General features: G+C 46.6%; 1 pseudogene; it reads left to right on the top strand.

The window, feature by feature from the left end:
• Nucleotides 1-4318: 4318 nt before the first annotated feature.
• Nucleotides 4319-6514, top strand: LOC111529035 (annotated as a pseudogene).
• Nucleotides 6515-16858: the final 10344 nt, after the last annotated feature.

Raw genomic sequence — 16858 nt, 5'->3', positions numbered from 1 at the left:
TCACTCTAGCTTCCCTGTACAAAGAGGAAGAGACTGGCCTGCCACCGCCAGGACCCGGTCCAGCTTTGGTGGCCCTTCAGGGCCATGCACCATGCACAGCCAAGGCTATCCTGGCTGTAGGGAAGGCTGGCCAGCTGAGGAATGGCCCAGCTTGATTCCCGACCACCTCTGGCTCTGGGCCCAGCACTAGTAAGTGTTGACTTAAAAGGAAGAATCTGAGGCAGAAAATATAAAGAGTTTACTTGAGCCAAAGTGAGGACAGTTGCCTGGAAGACTCAGACCCAAGTAAGCTTGGAAATGAGCTTCATTGGGTCTTTGTTACAAGCAGTTTTTTAAAGGCAAAAAGGGGGGACAAGAAGTGGGCTGATACAAATGCGTCAGGAATTCTCATTTGTTTATAGAAATAACATTGAGGCCAGGCACAGTGGCTCACGCCTGTAATCCCAGAACTTTGGGAGGCTGAGACTGGCAGATAACTTGAGGTCAGGAGTTTGAGACCAGCCTGGCCAACATGATGAAACCCTGTCCCTACTAAAAATACAAAAAAAATATAAGCCAAGCGTGGACAGCAGGGTCAGCTGCACAAACTGGCATCTCCAAGGGCCTGGAAGGCCTGGACAGGCAAGGTGAGTCCCCCCACCAGGGGAATTCTGGGTGTGTGGACAGCCAGCCGGCCAGAGCTGAGTGCAAAGAGCCAGCAAAGGGAGAGTCCCATCAAGGAACCACGGATGGGGTCCCCATCACAAAAGCACCACAGCATGAGAGAATGTGACTGCTCAGGACACAATCTGGCAGAGAGAACTGCAGAGAGCCCCAGAGGCCCAGGGTTCAGCTTTTTCCCCAGCTCATTGGCCCTGGGTGGAGGAGAAGGGGTGGAGAGAGAGGGTGGGGCCAAAGAACGGTTCTTCTATTACATAGAAAAAAAGGTAAAGTGAGAATGAGAGAAAAGCCCTCCATCAGCTGCCCCTTCTACTGAAGGTTTCTAAGCCTGGGTTGGGGAGGGGGATGTTTGGATTGGAAGATTGCAGCTTTGGTTTCAGACTGCACTGGATTTTCTAAGACCTGAAAAACAAAAACATTTCTTAATACCTGAGAGCCACGTGTGGCTACTGAGCCCTTGAAATGAGGCTGATCTAATTTCACATAGAGATGTGCTGTGAGTGTAAAATATACACTGAATGCCAAAGAATTGGCACAGAAAAATGTAACATATCTAAAAAATTCTTCTATTAATGTATATGTTCAAATGATAATGTCTTAGATATCTTGGGGTTAAATAAAATACTTATTCAAGTTTATTCCACCAGTTCTATTTTACTTTTCCTAATGAGCCACTAGAGCATGTAAACTTAAGTATGCAGCCGCTGTGGCTCAGGTCATCTTTCTCTTGGACACTGCTGCCATGAGGAGAGAGCCGAGATTTCTCCCAGGGCTGGAAGGAAGGCTCTGCTTGGCATTTAAGGGGGTGGCAGAGGAGAAGGAAAGTTACTTTCCCATTTTCCCAACAGACCATACCATGCATTGATGACACAGGCCATCAGAAGCAGCTGCATGTGAATTTCCCACCAGCTCTTTACTGTTTGGATCAGTTACTGTTCTGGATGAAAGCATGGGCAGGTGGTCTGGTAATTCTTGGGTGACAAAAACTGGATCCAATGTTGAGTCTCCTTCTCTTCTTCTGCCAGTCCCCAACCCCTGCTCCAGCCTGCTGCAGCCAAGGGGAGGCATGGTAGGCTGCATCACTCTTCTTCAGGCCTTCTTGTCAAAGCAATTCTAACCCTCCCAGTATAGAAACAGGAAAGGGAGGACGGAACGGCAGTAGGCACGGTTTCACTTGGTGGGGTCTGCGGTGTGGTCTGGCCCTGGGAGAAGTGGAGGTGGCCTCTTTCTCAGACAAGTGTTCTGACTTCTGTGGAGATTCCCCCCCACCCTCATCCCACCACCCTTGCCCTCCAGGTGCTGCACTGCAACCTTTGGGTGCAGACGCTGAGGAGGGAGCAGGCGCTCTGATCAGCTTGGTTGCTTACTCCCTCAGCCCCTGGGCAGCCAGCCTCACCTCCAGCCCCTCAGATGGTCCCTTTCCACAGGAGCTGCCACCACCTCGGGCCACCTCAGTCTCTTACCTGGGGTCTCCTTGATGTGAACATTTTGGTTCTTCTTTCCCATGATCCACTTGGGCTCCAACGTGAGAGCTGGCCGCCATGAATAGCCTGTTGTTCTTTCTCTGGCTTGTCCAAGCTTGGATCTGAGGCCAGTCCTATGTCTCTCGAGCTGCGCGGGTCCCAGTTAAACTCTTCAAGCAAGCTCCTTAACGCCTTTACTTCAGATGAAGTAGACCAGCCTCACCCCTCTCCCTCCCCTCGGGATGGATCCTGGCTCCCAAAAAATTCTTTCTGAGGCCCACCTCTCAGCCTTCCTTCCCTTAATGAGAGTGAGCTTTGAGGAGCCCTGCGAGGCATTTTCCCCAGTCCCTCCATGGAGATTTTGCAGGTGGTTGCCCCAGATGAAAAACACAATTAATCGCAAAGCCCTCTCGGGATATTTGACAGGAAAAGAGACGCTAATGTTGAGGAAAGTCAGAAGCACAGTGGATTTGCAGGTTCCCATGACAGCCGCCCGCCCACTTCTGCCAAAATCTCCCTTATAAGTGTATCCTAAAGCAGAGCTGCTCCGCGGCCATCTGCAATCTCCCTTTGTGGGCATCATCAACCAGCAAGCTCGTGACACACCTGACGTCACGGGGCTGTGATCCAGCACATGGAGAGGGCTCAGCTCTCGGCAGGGGCTCCAGTCTCTGTTACAGAACAATTTCGTTCGGCACAGCTGTGCACCTGCACGGTAACACCCTCTGTGCTTTCAGATGGTCAAGTCGAGAACCCGGTCCTCAGCTTCTAATAGATTGTACTTGGCCCTCCTCCCTTGACACTAGAGGGGTCTAACCCTTCCTGAAACGTGGCGTCGTTATCTCTGGCTGCCTCCCCTGAACTTTCCGTTTAAGCATCTACTGCACACATGCAAAGCAAAAAGGACTCACTCCCTTTCATATGTATATATTTATAGAGTGTATCTGAACATCTTTCCATGTGATTGTAGTGTACTGTACACATTGTAGTGTTTCCTCATAATGGATCCCAGAATCCCTACAAGGCAGGTGTAATGAAACCCCCTCCCAGTCTGGCTTAAGGCAACCTGTTTTTATTACAGTCCTTTAAAAAGCAGCGAGCGAAGCAGGCTCTGGCCAGTAGCCTTCGATAAGCCCTGGATGTCTTGCTCTGTGCCCAGCCTGTGCCCTGACCGCCCGCCTGACCGAGGGCTGCCAGTCCCCCAGGGTCACCACCACCAGCCTCCCCTCTGCACTGCCCATCCCTCTCCTCCCTGTCTCTGAGTCACTATGGTCCAGGAAGGTTTAGAATAAAGTACAGAATTATTTGAGAACTAGCCAAACCCCAAATAATATTAATTCTTCATGTAAGTTCGCACATAATTCACAAATTCTAGGTGTCTTGTCACGTTTAAAAGAAATTTATCCTAGTGGCTTTTCTTTCTTTTCTTTTTTTTTTGGGGGGGGGGGGGGGGGGAGAGAGTCTTGCTCTCTCGCCCAGGCTGGAGTGCAGTGGCGCAGTCTCAGCTCACTGCAACCTCTGCCTCCCAGGTTCACGCCATTCTCCTGCCTCAGCCTCCTGAGTAGCTAGGACTACAGGTGCCCACCAACACGCCCGGCTAATTTTTTGTATTTTCAGTGGAGACAGGGTTTCACCATGTTAGCCAGGATGGTCTCGACCTCCTGACCTCATGATCCGCCCTCCTCAGCCCTCCTCGGCCTCCCAAAGTGCTGGGATTACAGGTGTGAGCCACCGCGCCTGGGCCCCGTAGTGCCTTTAAAATTTTTTTTCCATGTGTTCACTTCCGGGTCCGGGGTCAATCCAGATGCCCGAGGCAATAGAATGCTTGACCTCCGGATAAGCGAGGCGCCCTTTGCGTTCATTCCCGGCTGCATCTGTGGCGACCACAGCGGCTCGGGCGGCGACTCTCCGGCCAGCGGCGGCGGTAGGAAGCACCGGCGGCAGTGTAGGGACTGAATCCGAGCCGCGCTGCGTTACCTCCCTCTCTCGCTCGTTCCCCTCTACCTCGCTCGCCAGCTCCCTGAGTGGTTCGCTTTCCTCGTCCGGCCGCCCGCGGGTGAGATATGCGGCCGCCACTGCCCCCTCGGGAGCTTACTGACAGGCTAGGGTCTCAGCATGCGCCGGGGACCGACCCCGTTGCTGGTGGCTGCGCCTCTGAGGGAAAAAATTATACGCAAATAAATATGTGGCAATTAAGCTGGAGCCCATGAAATCAAAGCACCACAGCTACCTTTGGAAAACAGATTCTATAAGCAGTTAGGACCTGGAGATTGTATACCTCAAGTTTACTATTTCTGGCCTTGTGGTAAATACAATGTTATGGTACTGGAACTGCTGGGACCTAGTTTGGAATATTTGTTTGACTTGTGTGACAGCACATTTTCTTTTAAAACACTTCAAGTGATAGCTCTACAACTGATTTCTCTCTTGGAATATGTCCATTCAAAGAACTTGATATACAAAGATGTAAAACCTGAGAACTTGTTAATAGGACGACCAGGAAACAAAGCCCAGCAAGTTATTCATATTATAGATTTTGGTTTGGCAAAGAAATATATTGATCCAGAGACAAAGAAACATATACCATACAGAGAACACAAGGGCCCTATGGGAACAGCTAGATATACGAGCGTAAACACACATTTAGGAAAAGGACAAAGTAGAAGAGATGATTTAGAAGCTTTAGGTTACATGTTCATGTATTTTCTGAGAGGCAGTCTTCCTTGGCAAGGCTTAAAGGCCGACACATTAAAAGAGAGATATCAGAAAATTGGAGATACAAAATGGGCTACACCATTAGAAGTGTTAGGTGAAAATTTTCCAGAAATGGCAACGTATCTTCGTTATGTAAGAAGGTTAGACTTTTTTTAAAAACAAAACCAGACTATGACTGCTTACGAGAGCTTTTTATTGACTTGTTTGATTGAAAAGGATATATGTTTGATTATGAATATGACTGGATTGGTGAACAGTTGCCTACTCCAGTGGGTGCGGTTCAGCAAGATCCTACTCTGTCATCAAACAGGGAAGCACATCAACACAGAGATAAGATGCAACAATCCAAAAACAAGGTTGTAAGTTCTACAAATGCAGAGTTGAACACAGATGATCCCACCGCAGGATGTTCAAATGCACCCATCACAGCCCCTACTGAAGTAGAAGTAATGGATGAAACCAAGTGCTGCTGTTTTTTCAAATGAAGGAAAAGGAAAACCATACAGCGCCACAAATGACTCTGGACACCGACAGATCCTGGGGAGTTACTTACATGTTCATCTGCTGTCTTGTGATTAAAATCATCTCTGTAGGTGGAACAGGAATTAAAAGAAATCAAAGAATGTGTAAGCAAAAAACTCAGTTGTATGTAAGAAAACCCAATTCCCCTTGAGGAAGAGAAAGAGCTGGAGTCCTTTAAAATAAACTGCCTGTTTTTCCTTCTGTGGCTAGTGAGCCTTATCTCTCCCTTTCCCAGGCATTGTGAAGACCCTGTTTCTCTAGCTGCACAGCTGCAAGGTCACTAGACAGATCATCTCAAGTCATAAAACATGTTGTTCCTTGAAAAGTAAGAAATAATGTAATGCATGTCTTAATTGAATAACTGTCTTTTCTCGCTTCTGTAATGTGCTTCCCCCTGCACAGATCTCTCCCTGCCCCACGAAATGCTTAAAAGGTAGCTTGACTCTTTGTTCAGGGCTCAGTCCTTTGGATGTTTATCCGACTGGGTTGGTGCACCTAAATAATTAAATAATTCCTCCTCAACCCCTTGGTCTCTCTGATTCCTTAATTATCCCGCAGCATAGTGACCAAATATATTTTCAAGGATTCACTCTTAGAAACAAAAATGTCATACTTTCATGCTTCATTCTGTGGTTGGCTCATATTCATTTTTTTTTTTTTTCTAATTTAACTTTTATGGAAGCTTTAAAGTTTTGTCAAAACATGAGTGCTTTGCCCATCAATGAATGGAATGGACCAATGAGGTGGTATTGATGAATATAGTTCTATAGAACATTTTTCAGAAGTTCTTCTGTTGTAGAAAGCAGTACAGTATCTTAAGTGTCAACCAGTCATATACCTAATCTGGTTTTTTATAACTTCTGTAAGAGCATAATTGAACAGGATTTTTTTCTTCTCAGTGGACAATACAACAGAGAAAACAGAGTTGCCCAAATATTTAAAAGAAGTTACTCCTTGAGAAGTTCATATTTTCAGCCATCTTCATTGATTTCAGTATTACTGATGGTACTGTTATTCATAAGTCATATTAACATTCTGTCTGTGAAATCATGGTACAGTCACTGCCCAGAGGTACGGAGGAAAAAGCAGTATGGGTTCGGCAGATGGTAGTGGTAAAATTAATCTTAAGTAGTGTGGTAAATATGTGCTCTGCTTTTTTTTTTTTTTTTTTTTTTGAGACGGAGTCTCACTCTGTCGTCCAGGCTGGAGTGCAGTGGCGCGATCTCGGCTCACTGCAAGCTCCGCCTCCCGGGTTCACGCCATTCTCCTGCCTCAGCCTCCCGAGTAGCTGGGACTGCAGGCGCCTGCCACCACGCCCAGCTAATTTTTTGTATTTTTAGAAGAGATGGGGTTTCATGTGCTCTGCTTTTATTGCACCACTATGTGAAGTACTGTGTTGCAGAAGTGGCAAAAGTGCTTATTTTTAAAAATGCAAAATATTCGTGTAATGTAACTTTATGCTTCCAAATAAGAATGTATGTTAGACAGCAATAAATGAATACTTTGAGAAGTGATATATGTTGGAGTTATAAAGAAATACACTAAGGAGAAGTAGTGATTGTGAATCTTGTTGCAATGTATAAGGTGGAAGCCTAAAGAAATCTTACTGAAACCTACTGCTGAATGAGTATATTCTCCCTTAAGCAGAAAACTATGGATGTGCCATGCAATGGTGTCTGTGTGATTACTTTGCTCTTTGATTAAAACAAAAGACACCCAGCAATAAAAAGTGGGTCACTCTATGCCCTCTATGTACATTAGTCTCTTGTATTCAACTTTGCTGATTCTCTGGAATTTTCCTACTCTTTAGTGTCATTAGGATGATTAAAAAATATTTTGGAAAGGATGGGTCAGGTGCTTTGCCTCCATAGTCTTTTGAAGTGCCTGCATATGAACAACAAAAACAACTCTGTAAAAAAGGAAGCCCATTCCACTTTTCAAGTATGCTTTGTTTTAAGCCATAAAGACACACATGTACTTTTGTCACATTCTACTAGCCAGAATTTTCAAGAAGGGTTAAAACAAAAAGACTGGCTAGAAAGATAATTATTTTGAACAAATCTCATATTCATCTTTCATTTATAAAATTGTTACTTATTCCTTCAAAAAAAAAAAAAAGAAATTGGCCCTAATGGAGTAAAAATTCACCTTTTTTATTCTAGTTTAAAATATGTCATCAGCTAAGATTTATGATTTTCAATTAAAATGTCCTAAATATATAAACAGTATTAGAAGGCCTGAAAGAACTTAAAACACATCATATTTCTAGATTTAGTGTATTAGATTCATAAGAATTATTTAGATATTCAGAAAGGTTTTTAATAAGTCAAATGATTGGAATACTTAAAAGAAAAATAAAAACTATTACATTTATAAATACAATTTTAAAGGCATAAAGGAATTTAATTCTTAAGAAATAAAGTTGCCCTTAAAATGATTGCTAAAAATGTAAAAGATGTAAGATTTAAAAACTGTGTGTGTATACATATACATATATATGATTTTAAAATTTGTTGGCTGAAATTAAATGCTGAGGTAAAAACTGGGTTTTTGAATTTGTGAGTTTCATGAGCAATATATTAACTCTATAAGGCAAAGTAACCTCTGGTTAACCTTTCCTGAACCAAAAACTTTCTTCAAGGACAACAAAAGATACCATGAAGAAGGCTTCCTTTTGGGGACCGGTCAGAGGGAATCAGAATGACCCCAAAGCACAGAGCACTGTAGGCAAAGTAGAATAAAATAATTAAAAGAATAAGCATGAGTAATACAGGGAAAGTCCAATCAAGATAAGGCCTACTTATCCTTAGGGGCCACAATTTTTATATATGGCTCTAAATTTGCATTATCTGGTGAATAATTTTCTAATCCATCATGTATCCTATTATTTAATAAATCTACTCTTCAATTCTTTGTAAGATTTGATGGCCTCCCCGAGGCAGGGGAGGGTTTGCTGTGGAGCTGTGCAGTCTCGGCAGCTGGGCCCTCGCTGGCCGGGTCCCTCGCTGGCCCTGCAAGGGGAACTGGCAGTGTGTTCACATAATTTTGTGTTGTGTAAATTTCACAGACTGTGAGTATATAAATAATAATTGTAAAATTTGAATTACTGAGACCCAGAGGCAACTGAGCTGGTTTGGGGCAAAGCAGAACACTGCAGTTAAGTCCCTGGACTCTGGGCTGGACACCATCACTCACACCTGTAATCCCAGCACTTTATGGGGCAGAAGCAGGAGGATCGCTTGTGCCCGGAGTTCAAGGCCAGACTTGGCAACATAGCAAAACCTTATCTCTACAAAAAAAATACAAAGAAATTATCCAGGCATGGTCACACATGCCTGCAGTCCCAGCTACTCTGGAGGCGGAGACGGGAGAATAACCTGAGCCCAGGGAGGTTAAGGCTGTACTGAGTCATGATCACCACTGCCCTCCAGCCTGGGCAACAGAGTGAGACCCTCCCCAACCTCACCAAAAAAAAAAAGATTTGCACTTTTGGAGCCCAAAAGTGCAAATCCCAACTCTGCCATTTTCTAACCGTTGTGATTCCGGGCAAGTTATATTTCATCTCTCTGTGCCTCTGTTTCCTTTTCCTTACAGTGGGCATGCCAGCATTGCTTCCCTGGTAGAGCTGATGTGAGCTCATCTTAATCAAGACTTCACCCAGGGGCTGCTGCACGAAAACACGGTAGCTCTTAGCATTGTTGTCACCACCTCGCAGCGGAGATCAGAGGGTGTGGGCTCTCCTTGTGTCTTAGTCAGCTCAGGCTGCCATAACCAAATACCAGGGGTTGGGTGGTTTAAACAACAGACATTTATTTCTCCCAGTTTTGGAGGCTAGAAGTCTGGAGGCTGGGTGGGAATGCAACTGGAGCAGCTTATGCAGAGAGAGGAGAGACGGTAGGCCCTTCCAGGGGTTAACTAATGCTGAGGCTGTCCTTTATTAGCCACTTATATAGGATGGGCTCAGAATAGGAGAGACTCTTTTAACCTCTCAACAACCCCATGGGGAGGTACCACCAGGATGCCTGCTCCCCATGTGAGCAGTCTGGGCTTTAGGGCGTGAAATAACTTGTGACAGCTTTCAGGTGGTAGAGGTGGACTAGAGGTCATGCATGTGACCCAGCAGCCAGCAGGCTTCACAGGGCTCATCACGGGCCCATTCCTTAGGCCTCTGTTGTTCCTGCCCCTAAACAGCATTCCCTCCAGCTCCAGGAGGCCATTAGAACAGGCTTCCCATCTAGTGCTCTTGGAGCCTGCAGAGCTGTAGGAGCCAGGGCCTCACCCCTCCCCACTCCCCAGCCCATCAGTCCTGCCTTGGGCTCCCTGGGCTCTGAGCCTGGCAGTCTGCTGAGGACAGAAGTCTAGAGGTCTCTAGAGGTCTAGAGGTCTAGTGGCCTGCCCTGCTCTGGCTGCAGAGCGATGAAAGCCCAGATTACATTCCAGGGTCTCTCATCAGGTCATAAAGCCTGCAGCCCATCGGCAGCCCCACCCCACACACACTGCTGCCTGTGTGCCTCCAGCTCCAGCACTTGGGAGCCATGAGGAGGAGAGGCCTTCTGCACCTGGGCTCTGTGATGGAAGAGATGAGACTATGGGGTCATCTATCACTTTCTCTAAGACCTCGGGCTTGATTCCCTGCTGCCATCATGAGCTCCATCCTCTCATTTGCCTCCAGTCTATGGAGGTGGATTTTTAAACAGAAAGTCTGACCAGGAGATGGATCATGCAGAGGGGCTGGCATCTGTGCCAGGCACCAGATGCCTCCTTCTGAACTCTTGTGACCCCAATTTACAGATGAGGGGACTGAGGCTTAGGAAGGAGGTAACAGCTCAGCCTGCCACCAAGGCAACTCCTCAAAGCATTGGATACCCAGAATGGTGGCCAGAGGAAAGTGTAGACTCTGCATTCCAGAACGAACCTGGGCTCAAACCAGGCTCCACCATTTCCTTGCTCCGTGGGCTTATGAAAGGCACTAAGTCTCTCTGAGCATCACTTTCTTTGATTATAAGGATGGTTGTAAGATTTAGAGATCATGAGTAAAAAGCCTTTGACACTTAATATATGCTCAATAAATGGCCACATCTATCCCCTAATCCTCAGAAGGGCAGGTGGGGCTTGGAGGACAGAAGTGGCCATCAGATGGCTCCAACCACCAACCATAAACCTGGCAAAGATCTCCTCGCACAAAAGACCTTGCATGTAGGTCATGGGCTGTAAGGAAGAGCCCCCAAGCTCCAACCAGCCCACAGGAGAGTTATCACTGGCCCTGGGAAAGGCTGCCATCGGTTGTAGGAACTCCCTTATTTCCAGGTGCAGTGGCTCATGGTGGCCCAGGTCACTGGTACCAGCACCTTGGCCTCTTGGTCATCAGCACTTAGACTATTCCTCGGTCTTCAGGTCATCAGTGACAACAGAGGGGACACTCCCCTATTCTAAAGCTTCCTTTGATCTGGCCAAGTGTGGGTCACTGACTCTGACCTCTCCTGCTGCTAGAGTGGCCCATGACATCCCTCCTAAGAGGCCAACACTCTGGTTCTCCAGGACTGGCCAGCCCCCTGGTAGACTCCTCCTCCCAGTACCCTCCAATGAGACATTGGGGCTTATTGTATTTTTTGTGTAAAATGCACATCAGGCCAGGCGCAGTGGCTCATGTCTGTAATCTGGCACTTTGGGAGACCAAGGTGAGAGATCACTTGAGGTCAGGAGTTCAAAACCAGCTTTGGCAACACAGTGAGATCCTGTCTCTGCAAAAAACTAAGAATTATCCAGGCATGGTGGCATGTACCTGTTGTCCTACCTACTTGGAAGACTGAGATGGAAGGATCGCTTGGACTCAGGAGTTTGGGGCTGCAGTCAGCCATGATTGTGCCACTGCATTCCAGCCTGGGCAGTAGAGCGGGACCGTGTCTCTAAAAAGATAAAACAAAACAAAACAAAAGAATGCACACCAGACATCATCACACCTGCACAGAGACATGCACGGACACAGAAGGAACCCACATCTGCTCTGTGCTCCTTTGCACTGTGAAGCTAGGGCCACTGATACACACAGGATTATGCAGTATGAGCACAGGACCAGGCTACTTCTGAGTGGAAGGAACAGAATCCCAACCCAGAGAGGAACTGAGTGCCACATTCCATTTAATGGAAACGCTGGAGGCAGAGCACCTCTAGGATTGAGTAGTTCAATAGCTCAACCCTGTTCAGGGCCCAAGTCAGCCTCTCTGTCATTTCTGTGGTTTTGCACTCATCTTCTCACAGAGGCTGCTACAGCTCCAAGCATATCTTTACACAATAAGCTTCAAGGACATAAAAAAGCCACATCCCAGAAGCAGTCCTCTGGGGTATAAGGCCTAAAACTAGTATCAATTATATTAGATGCTGCCTTGACATCTGGTGAAACCAGGAGGGCCTTGAATGGGCTAACTGCAAGGTCCCGTATGCACACCTCCACCCTCCTTCTCAAGGGGACCAGGCACAGTTCCTCCTTGTCCCTCTATTTCCATTGCCTGCCTGCCCACAGAATTATTCAAACAAGCCAATCACATCATCACATGGGAACTAGGGTCACCCCATCCTCTTAATACTGCAAAGCCTGCCTCTCCTAAAACCTGCTGGTTCCCTCTGTTCCCAGTTGTAACCCCCATGTGGCCCTGCATCCTCCTCTCCCAAGCTGTGAACATATGTGACCCATAAACTTTTGTCCATCTTGTCTGTCTGGCATGTCACTGTTGTGTATTGGGCCATCCCCCTATCTCTGGGATGAGAATCCCTCCCTCACCAACAGGGTGAGTGGAAGGTGATTAAAACACCCTGGCCCATTGCAGCAGCTCTCTCCCTAGGGCAAAAGCTCCATGAGGAAGGGACTTTGTTCTATCCCTGCGAATTCCCTGTGCCCACAATAGTGCCTTGTAAACAGTAGGTGCTCAAAGCAAGTGGAATAAATGTGCAAATGGAAATAGAATGAATGAACTCTGTCATTGCCTAGGGCTGTGTCGCATGCCCAAGCCTGAGCTAAAAACTGGCACAGGGACTCTCATTACAATGACCGGTGACTGGCCTAGACCTGGGCTCCTCCTCTGGTGTGCAGGGATGGGCAGCCGGAGGTGCTGCTTCCTTGGGCCTGGAAGAGGACCCTGCCACCTGTACCAGTTGTAATGTAATTAAAAAGAAAATACTGTCTTGACTCGGTTTTAAGGCCCTGATTAGAGGCCAGTTAGTTTACTTTCTTGAGCAGTTAAGCCTACATTTCAACCACTTCCCTTTGGGGGCTCCCACTATGACAGTCTCTCCAGACCACTATGCACCAGTCCTAATTGCCTGGGGTCAAGTATTAGACAACCAGGGACAGCTCCTATACTCCTGAGACTGCAATTTTGTGTAAATAAATCAATTCCCAGGGACCCCATGAAACCTGCTAAGCCCACCCTACTTGCCATACACAAGCTGCCCTGAAACCTCCAGTGTGCTGGTACAACCACCCCTGGGTACACCCCCTGCATGGCCCTGCCTGGCAGCCTGCTCTCCTTTGGAACTGTGAGTAACAAAAAGCTCTGCCTTTCATCTATTTCAGAGTCTTTGTGTTGTGTCCACTGCCAAAAGAACTTTTAAATCTTATAAAACAACTGGCATTGTGAGCAGGGGGACATGGCAATGGCACCGGCTCATGGGCAGCTTTGTTGGGGACTGCTCTTGGCTTGTCACTTGGTTCCAGGCCACCTTGAGAGGGCTTGGGACAGAACTCAAGCTTGCACAGGGCTCAAGCTCAGCCCTGTTGCCTCCTGCTATGCCTGCCGTCAATTATTAAGTCTCTCCCTACCCAAATTTTCCTCGATATTCATTCAAAGTGAACAGAGCTAACTGGCTAAACTCCAAGACTAAGCAGTAGCCCAGAGTGGGGCTTACCCTAGGGCAAGGAGAGTGATGGGCTACTTGAGCCGCTCTTCCCGGGGTGAGGCATTCCAGTGTGTGTGGTGGAGGCCTGTCCTAGGAGCCCGTCACTTCTACAGCGTCAGTGTTTATCATTATTTGGAGTAGAATCCTGGCTTGTCTGTGTCTTTTGAGCAACCCCGATGGAGGAAGGTGTTGCCTGGGTTTCTCCACGGTAGAGAAATGAAACCCCAGCCTCATTGTCGATGTTGCTCAGGTGGGGGTTGCAGCCTACCTGTCTCCTTTGCCGCATACCTTGCTGCTGTCACCAGCAAACTTCATGCTCTCTTGATCCCTGCCACTACTCCTTTTAGTACCCTTGGAGACTCTTTCCCTGCAGACACTTTGGCAGCCTCCTCCAACCTCCCAGAGTGTCTGGACCACCTATGCTGGCCATGGGTTGCCCAGGGGCTTCTGATGCAAAAAAACTGCCCTTCTTGGCTCCATGCTGTACACCTTAAAGAAAAAATTGCTGGCCACATACTGGGCTCTTCTGAAAATAGAGGCTCTCAGAGACCCTGAGCCTGTGGGACTCCATGCCCAGCTGCCCACTATTCTTTGGGTCATGAAAGCAGCATCCCAAACAGCTTGGCACAGCTAATAAGGTCTCATTGATATTATATGGAGCCAAGTCTGCACCTTCTGGTCTACTTTACCTGCAGAAAGGCGGCCTCCCCTGTCCTCAGTCCCTTGTAAGATCACCTACCACAGACCCCTTGGCTATCTGGAAGTCTCTTGGATTAACTGAGTGAACAGCAGTAAGAGTTTGTAGACTGTATAGATGGCACTGCCAACCCTCATAAAAATGAGGGCATGCAATGGAATATTGCTGCTTTGCACCCCTTAGCCAGCATGTCCCTAAGGGATGCCTAATGGGACCCAAGAGCCAGCACGACTGGCCAAGCTTCAGGCAGTCATCTCAGCATGAGATGGTCAGCAAATGGCCTCAACTGCATATTTTTATAAACTGTTGGGCTATTGCCTAGAAGTTGCCCCTACAGGATAAAACTCTGGGACTCCCTTGCCTCACAGCCGAAATATAAATCAAGGTCACACAGTCTTCATATATACTAAGGCCGCAATACAAGGCCTCATCAGAAGGCCCACCCCTTCCAAATTTCACACATTACTGATAGTGACCAACACACATTTCACCTCTCATAATACACAAGGCTAGGCTCTTTAAAAGATATTCAATTAAACCTTCATTTAAACAATAGGCTCCAGGTAGCCAGTTTAATGGAAAGGCCTAACCGATGCCTCAAAGGACTCTTTTTTTCAGAAACAAAATGAAAATAAACTTCAAAATGGGTCTCTATCTTGCCCCAGGTCTTAATCTCCCTTAATTCAAAGCCCCTTGATCAACTCACAACTCACACTGACTTTTAGAGCCTTCCTATTGCCCTTGCCTGTGTTTAAAGAAGTATACACTAAAGGCCTCCATATATCTGAGGACTTATTATATAATGAGTCCCCTTAATAATGTCTCTTCCATCTTTATGGATTTTTTATCCTGCCCCATCTAATAAGGGCTGAAGGCCTGATAGATGGCACATACTGTTCTGGGAACCACTAACCATAGATTGTCTCAAGGGTCAGACAGCTGCCCATCTGGAACACGACCCATTTCAGCTTATATTTCTACCACTCAAAACTCCTTCCTTCATACTTGTTTTGTAAAGCATTGATAATTAATCCAGACTCTCCCTCTAACTCCTTTTAGGGAATTTTAATTAGTTCTCCAGAACCCTTCCCATAGACAAGTAGACTACCAAAAAACAGATTTGTAAAACTCTCCTTAGTAAATAAAAATCACATTCTGAGCTAATACCATATCCCAAGATGATTAAACCAGACAACCCCACCTTGGTAATAATATGTCAACACTGGACAACAAAAGCCTGTCAAGGGCAGCTACACACCATTTGTGTTGATTGTTGGCCTTGCTACAACTGGTCTATTTTCACAGCTTTGCAGTCCAGAGGTTCAAACCCTCCTGATGTGGCACTGTTGCAATTAAACATGGCAAGTGCCAAGGCCCACGTGCCATTCCAGTGAGTTTAGCTAATACAAGCCCTGCAACCCAAAGGTCTTGCTGGCTTGCCCATCACCAACCAAGCTGACAACTGAGGAAAGGGCCATAGAGATTGGCTAAATTGGAAGGCTTGCCCACAGGCTAATGCTGCAGCTCCCATCTCAGCCATAGATATTTTAATTGACAAACAATCTGACACCCTATTAGCATGCATCTGGCCAGGAACTAGCTCAAGCTTGTAACCCCCACACCTTGGGAGGCTGAGGCTGGGGAATTGCTTGAATCCAGGAGTTTGAGGCTGCAGTGAGCTATGATCACATCACTGCACTACAGCCTGGGCAACAGAGTGAGAATTTGTACCAAAAATAAAATAATAAAATAAAATAAACATCCAATAGGGCCATATGATTTTAAAACCTTTTGATTATTCATAATATTGCTTGAACCCTTGAATGAACTAGGTCCCTGCAAGGGTGATCAACTTAGCCTGGCTTGCCTGGGACTTTCCTGGCTTTAAAGCCCAAAGTCTTGCATCCTGGGAAACCTCTCTGTCCAGGCAAACTGGGATGGTTGATCACCTTACCTGGGACTCATGCTTAGCCACTTAATCTCCAACCACAACTATTCACCTATTTTACAGCGAGGCGAGTGGGGGAGCCTTGTGTTGATGTTAGAGTTGTGAACATGGTGACTTGAGCTATAATTTTGTCTCTGGGGCCATGGGATTGTTTTCAGTCCCTGGACATAGCACCCTCATGGACCCCATCTCTTTCTAACCTGCAGGTGCCATCAGCCCCTGCTGTAGGCTTGGGCATGCCCTTTCTGGTTAAACAGTGAGGATGGACAGAGCATAGAATAGCCTCCTGGTCTTGGTAGCCAGTGTGCAGAAGATGGTCCTGAACCTTACGGTGCTCCTCCTTTCTGACCTCGGGCAGAGGCCATCCTACAGACAGGAATTGGGAGCCCCAGCTGGAATAGGGTTGGTGCCCTGCCTCTACTCCTTGGTTCTAGAAAGATCAATCCAAGAGTTTGGCATGTTGTACAGCACCCATTCCCCATATAGTCATATAAGTGTCTGTTTTCAGCACAAGATAGACCCTTTTTCCACTCTGTCCCATGAGGGTCAATTCCCCCGTTCTCCAAGCTCCCCTGAGAGAGGCAAAAGCCCCTGTAAGAAGTTGAACTTTGAGGGTGTCCCTTTCCTCGGAAAGCCATTTTGTATCAGTGGAGGCAGAAAACACCAACTGGGGGACAAAAGAGATTTAAGTGGGCCTGCCTAATACAGCACATTAATACGTGTGGATACAATGTTAATCTAAAAGAGACCCTGTTCATAGATGACTGTGCAGCACTAAAAGCATCTGAAATTTTAGTCTTCAATTTAACTCTGGAAAAGAGTGAAAATAATTATACTACCCATTTCCTAAGATCATTTAAATAATATTTGTAAATGTGGATTGCTTTGCCTGACACAAGATGAAAACTCAATAGATGGTGGTGGTGGTAAAGGTGATGGTGGTGATGATGGTGGTTGTAG

The sequence above is a fragment of the Piliocolobus tephrosceles genome, chromosome 15 (genome assembly GCF_002776525.5).
Source record: "Piliocolobus tephrosceles isolate RC106 chromosome 15, ASM277652v3, whole genome shotgun sequence".
NCBI classification, from domain to species: Eukaryota; Metazoa; Chordata; class Mammalia; order Primates; family Cercopithecidae; genus Piliocolobus; species Piliocolobus tephrosceles.
This window is presented reverse-complemented; position numbering and strand designations above follow the sequence as displayed.